The sequence below is a fragment of the Suricata suricatta genome, chromosome 2, assembly GCF_006229205.1.
Source record: "Suricata suricatta isolate VVHF042 chromosome 2, meerkat_22Aug2017_6uvM2_HiC, whole genome shotgun sequence".
NCBI lineage: Eukaryota > Metazoa > Chordata > Mammalia > Carnivora > Herpestidae > Suricata > Suricata suricatta.
The window spans coordinates 6,128,547-6,135,183 of record NC_043701.1 but is presented as its reverse complement, the minus strand read 5'-3'; positions in this window follow the sequence as shown (position 1 = coordinate 6,135,183).

The window sequence follows — 6,637 nt, the reverse complement described above, 5'->3', positions numbered from 1 at the left end:
GAATGTGGCTCATTCCTGAATGCCTGAAGGCACCCAGCCTGCCCCTCACTGCAGGGCAGGGGCTGGAGCAGAGGGGGCCGAGGACGCTGTCCCCCAGGGCCAGGGAGCATGGTTCATGGGTGGAGATGGGAGAGGTTGGGGGCTGGAGGGCGCTTGGGAGGAATGAGGGACCGGCTGCTGAGGGCCTGTCACCGGCTGAGGGGCTTGGATTGGCCCGGACGGCAGAGCCCAGCCACGAAAGGGCTTTAAAGGAGGGGAGTAATGGTATCCAATTTGATTTCTAGGATGATTTTTATAGGGTGTGTCACGGACAGGAGCCTGGCGACTGGGCCCCAGCTGAGCGCTGTGGTGAGGACGGAGGCCAGGGGGTGGATGGCAGGTCTGGTTAGGGCTGCAGGTGACCACCCTGTTGGCTGTGGGACAGGGGGAGGCGGGGATGGATGCGGAGGGCTCTGGGCTCTGGGCTGGGGGCCCTGTGGTGAGCAATAGATAAGGAGGTTCCGGGACTGGTGGCTGTACAGACTCAGGGAGGGGCCACGGGGGAACAGGTTCCAGAGGGGAAATGGTGGCCTGTGGTCTCCTAAGTTTCTTGGTGGGTCAGGCGCATCCGGGGCATCCACATGATATCCAGTGAGTGGTCAGGTCAGCAGGTTTAAAGGTCAGGAGCAAGAGAGCCAAGAGCCTTCAGCATAAAATAATGGGTGGTCCCTGAGGCCATGGGATGGGGTCCCATGGGAGACTGTCTGGAAGGCTAGCGCTCACAGGGTGGCCAGATGAAGAAGGGCCCCCGTCAGGTCTACAGGAGGTTCTTAAGCGGGCAGGAAGGGAGCGGGGTGAGTGGAACGGTCAGAGGATTCCTGGAAGTGGGTCTTCGGGGTCCCTGCGGGTCAGGCCCTGGGCCTGGGAACATACCCCCATGAGGCTGTGGGGCGTGTCCATCCCTGCTGCCGTAACTTAAGCCAGGCCCAGCGCTCTGGACTCCCCGCTCCCCTGGCCGCCCTCCTTCCCCCACCGTAGGGCCGCAGGTCTGGGATGCTGAAGATCTTGGCCCAGGCCCAGGGTCAGGGAGTGGGGGCGACATTCGGTTGCTTTCCCCACTCAGTTTCCCCGGCGTTGGACTGCGGCAGCTCCTCAGACTCTCAGGACGTGTGTCTGTCCCTCTCTTCAGGCGTGGTCCTGGGGAGCCTGCCCCGCTGTCCAGGCCACGTCCGAGCAGCTCGGGGCCAGCAGCTCCTTCCTCAGCACGGTGACCCCCACGTCTCCCTTCCTTTCTGCCCGCACGGCCATCCAGGGAGAAGGGCGAGCAGCTGGGAGCGCGGGCACACGACTCCCAGGACCCGGTGCCAGCCCCCTGGGTGCGGATTGCCTTCCTATCGAGGCTTTCGCCCCCCGCGCCCAGGGCAGAAACTGCAAGGTGAGCCCAGCTGGACGTGAGCTAAAGCAGCAAGAAGCAGGGTTTGTTCTGTAACTACCGACAGCAGGGAAACGTGAGCCCCGTCTTCTCCGTGCTGGTGAGGTGGCAGGCAGTGTACAGGGAGAATGTGGGCTCAAGTCGAGTCCGGGAAGTGAGAAGTCACAAAGGGGTGGTTAGGTAAGTGCCACTAGGCCACCTGTGTCTCTCACAGAGACTGGGACCCGATCCTCCCTGATTTCATGTCAGAAGAAAGGGGTGCAGGTCCTGAGACAGACATTACTGGTTGCAAGAGATACATACACACGTCTCTCAAAGGGACAGAGGAAGGATTCATGATTGCAAGCATTTTTAGTAAATGATGTAAGAAAGGACAGAGGGCAAATAAATAAATAAATAAAATAAAAAGGACAGAGAGCAGAGGGTCAAAGGTCTGTGGTCAGGTTTCCGCTGGAAGAGACGGTAAATTCTTCTGACAGCCCAGAGCCAGAGCTTTTTCAGAGAAGCACTCAAGGGGGTTTTTTGTTGTCCCAGGGATCCCGCCTTAGGCTGTGTGAAGCCACACTTGGGTGGCGGAGTCCCACAGTGCAGGGGCTGAGCTGAAATGCACCTCGAGAGTTGTTTTGTGATTCCTTTCAAACATGGAGGGCACATCAATGAATGTGGCCTCGGACAGACGCTCGGAGAGCTTACGTGAAGCAAAAGACTCCTAAAGATGGGCAGCGGCAGAGAGTAGGAACCCCCTGCACCATACCTCGGGGCACAGTAGGGAGGGAAACAGCCTTGAAGACCCCCTGGGACTGGACCAGCCCCCAGAGAAGAAAAGATCAAAGGCAGCCAAGGTACGCGGAGCTGCACACACAGAGGGTGGCCAGCAGAGGGCAGTGCTCCCACGAAGGAGCTAAACCTCCATGACCTGTTAATGCGACCCCTGGGGACGCCTGGCATGGATGTTAGAGGTTGTGACCTTAGAGCACGACTGTTAGTGGGGAGCAGGGACAATCCTCCAGAGGATAACAGAGCCTGGGTGGAATGTCCTTCAAGGGCACGTCACGATAACCATGGCTAATGTTTACTGAGCGGTTGCTAGGAGCCAGGCACTGCCCAGGAAAACCAAAGGGCAAAGAGCTAAGGAAACATGCCAGCTTGATGCCAGCCTTCCCAAAATCTTGTGTGTCTTCTTCCCACTTCCCCATCCCCCAGAGATCTGGCATATTCCAATCTATGCAAGGGACCGCCGTCAGCCTGGATTCTGAACAGGGAAGAGGAGATAGAGACAGACAGGTACAGCCCGGCAGGCCACAGGCTTACCCCTTACTCCAGGCCCTAAAGTAAGCCCCTTGATGAGTTTTAGTTGCTCTGAACAGAAACAGGACAATCGATAGCCATGGGAACGTGAGCACAGGTGAAATCGAGTGGGGGCGGCCAGAATCTCCAGATCTGTGTGCTGGAGGCGACCTTTGTGTGTAAACCCTGGGGCTTCCAGGAACAAAGTCCGTTGACAGACACCACGGATTTGCTTCGCTTGTAAAACCAGAAAAGTGAGGGCAAATGACCCAAGTCTAGGCTAACTCAGACCAAGTTCTGTGTTAACGAATCTGGAGAAGAATCTCTCGGAACAAAACAAACCCACAGAAGGCAAGGGCCAGGCTGGGCACATGACAACGGCCTCTCTACGGATGGAGTGAGGGTCCCAGATTGTTAGTAGGCAGTCGGGTGGCTCTTCGGCGGCCTGCGCTGGTCTAGGACCCCGAGCTTGGGCATCACGCAGGGGTATTTCTCAGGATGGAATACGGTCCACCTAATACTAGAATTATCTGCTATGTTTGAAAATGCAGATTCCTGGGTCCCATTCCAAAGCCTGCCGGATTAGAGTATCACAGAGGAGACTGAACATTTTTTATCTTTTTTAAAGATTTATTTTTGAGACAGAGAGATGAGTGTGAACAAAGGAGGGGCAGGGAGTGAGAGGGAGACACAGACACTGAAACAGGCTCCAGGCTCTGAGCTGTCAGCACAGAACCAGGTCGGGGCTTGAACCCACCAACTGCGGGATCATGACCTGAGCCGAAGCTGAACATGTAACCGACTGAGCCCCCCAGGCGCCCCTGAACATTTTGTATTTTAAACAAGCTTCCCAAGGGCTCTTATGTTAGCTGAAACCCCCTAGACAGGGAGGGCTTCCCAACCTTGGCAGTTTGGGCTGGACAGCTCTATGTCAAGGGGAAGGGGCACTTTCCTGTGCATTTCTGGCAGTTTAGCAGCACCGCTGACCTCTGCCCACCCGCTGGCTGGCAGAACCTTCTCCCAGCTCCTGGTTGGCGACTGTGTACGTCTCTAGCCATTTAGAAATGGGGGCGAAGTCCTCCCCAGTCCTGTGTTGGGAACCACGAATCCAGGATCTCAATCCTTCATGTGATTTTATCAGTTTATTTTAATTTTTAAATTAAAATACATATTTAATCAGATTATTTTAATCAGTTTATCAACCCAAGCTCCTTTGAAAGGTGGAGGGGAGTGAAGCTGGTATCCTGAGGGTCAGGTGCCCTGTTAGCCTTTCCCCGCAGGACTGGAGGCCACGCCCTGGGGAGAAGGAAGCACCCAAACTTTAGGGGATTATTGGGTATCTGAGCAGCCCCTAACCCGAGTGCTACGCAGCCCGGCAATAACCTCATTGGAGGCCAGGTGCGTGGGGGAGCGTAGTGTCACACCGAGCCCAGCGGAACTCGAGTTCACCCTGCCAGCATCTTCCCTGAAAATCATACGTGGGATGGTTGGGATGGACATGGACAGAAACTCACAGGGGCACCCGGGGGGCTCAGTCAATTAAGCATCCGACTTCAGCTCAGGTCATGACCTCGAGGTTCATGAGTTCAAGCCCCATATCAGGCTCTGTGCTGACAGCTCGGAGCCTGGAGCCTGCTTCAGATTCTGTGTCTCCCTCTCTCTCTCTGCCCCTCCCCCACTTTCTCTCTCTCTCTCTCTCAAAAATAAATAAACCTGAAAGAAAGAAAGAAAGCTCCCTTGTGTCCCTAACCTCAGGACTAAGGGTCTTGATAGCAGCCAGGCTTTCCCCTTCATCTGAAAAGTTCAGCCTTTCAGGACAAGGTCAGCCCCGACAAAGACCTGGGAGACTCTGAGGTGGCACCTGTCCACTCTGCATCTCACGCAGCAGGAGCACTGGGCTCGGAACTGCAGAGGCTGGGCCCCGGATGGGCTGACGCCACGTGCAACCACCGGGCCCTAAGTCTGCAGCAATCGATTCCACACGAATATTCTTCTCTGTTTTCTTTCCGCCCAGCCTCCCAAAAGCCGCTCACCTGGCCTGAGCAGCTCAGCTCGGCTTCAAGGTCGAGACTGCAGAATCAAGCCCTGGGCTGCCTCCCACTCATTGTTAGTTGAGTGAGAGTGACTTAATCTTTATGGTCCTCGGTCTTCCCGCTCAGTTGGTGTAAGAGTGATAGTGCCTGCCGCACAGAGACCGAGAATATGAGCCCAGAGGAGGGACTGAAGCGCCTGGCTCACCAGGAAGTGGTTGTTCATTATTTTTATGTACGTTAGCTCCTTGCCACTCTTTAGTCCGCCAGGACCTCAGCTCCCTTTCCCTTTTGGTTTTGTTCCCGTCACAGACACTATGCTGATCCACTGTGAGCACTTTGATACACGAGGTGGGACCTGGGAATTGAGGACCACGAAAGATGCCTGTGTATGTATCGGTACTTCTTTTTTATTTTAATTTTTTAAATTTATTTTTGAGAGAGAGAGAGAGAGACAGAGAGCACGAGTAGGGAAGGGACAGAGAGAGAGGGAGAGACAGAACTCAAAGCAGGCTCCGGGCTCTGAGCTGTCAGCACAGCCTGATGCAGGGCTCAGCCTCATGAACTGTGAGATCATGACCTGAGCCGAAGTTGGACGCTTAACCAAGTGAGCCACCCAGGTGCCCCTCTTATTTTATTTTTTAACTGTCTATTTTGAGAGGGAGTGAGAGCGAGCGTGAGCATGCATGCGTGTGCAAGTGGGATAGGAAGAGAGGAGACAGAAGATGGAAAGCAGGCTCTGAGCTGACAGCAGACAGTACGACTCGGGGTCTCAACTCACAAACCCGGAGATCATGACCTGAACGGAAACCAACGCTTAACCGACTGAGCCATCCAGGCGCCCCTATGTATCTGTGTTTCTGTTTCCTGTCAAATGTCCAAGACATAACTTACAAATGAAGCATCCTCTCCATGAAAACACTAAAGACGGGGGATGGGGGGGTGGGGGGCGCATACTAGAGTAGACATGCATATTCTAAAGTTCTCAGGAAAAAATAAACATGGGAGAAACCAGGAAAGCAGAGTCTTGGGGATACTCGCAGATATTCGAAAGTATGATAAGGTCACGATGTGCAAAGGTAGAGAAATGAGAACAATGGTGCTGGCACATGGACATCCCCGTGGCACTGAGAGAATCAAATAACATTAAAAACGACTTGATAGGGGCACCCGGGTGGCTCTGTCGGTTAAGCATCCGGCTATAGATTGTGGCTCAGGTCATGATTTCACCCTTGGTGAGTTCCAGTCCCGCATCAGGCTCCTCCGTGACAGGGCGGAGCCTGCTTGGGATTTTCTCTCTCCTCTCTCTCTGCCCCTCCCTGGCTTGTGCCCATGACTTCGCTCTCTCGAACCCAACCTAAAATAAATTTAAAAATAAAATTAAAAAAAATGATAAAGTGTAAAGATGTGTATTCTTGTTGCAGAGGTCCTAGTTTTAGCCCAAACTGGAAGACTGAACCAAACTGAGCCTGGAGTTGATTTGCTGGGGGCCAGGGGAGGGGCGCTGCGAGGATACCCCCCCAACCACCCCTGGGAAGTGAATAGGCCCAAGGCCACGTAGTCACCCCAGCCTAGGCCCATCCGTCAGTCTGACCCTAGAGCTGCCAAGGAGCTCAGGGTAGCCAGTGACACAAGACTTGGGGCACTTTGGTGGGCGAAAGCGCATTCTCTGCCCAGCCCCAGGGGGTAGGGCGTCCCCGTAGACTTGTCCCAGCCTTCGTAGCGCCGCCAGGTAGCGGGGAAACTGCCCCGGGAGACACCCCTGGAGGGCTTCCGGACATTCCGGGTGGGCCTTGAAGGGTGGAAGAGACCCCGCCACAGGTCGATTACAATTGCTGCGCTTCCTTCGGTCTACGCGCGCGGGTTGACACCCCTCCCCCCCCCCCCAGCAGCTTCCCAGGGCGCAGGG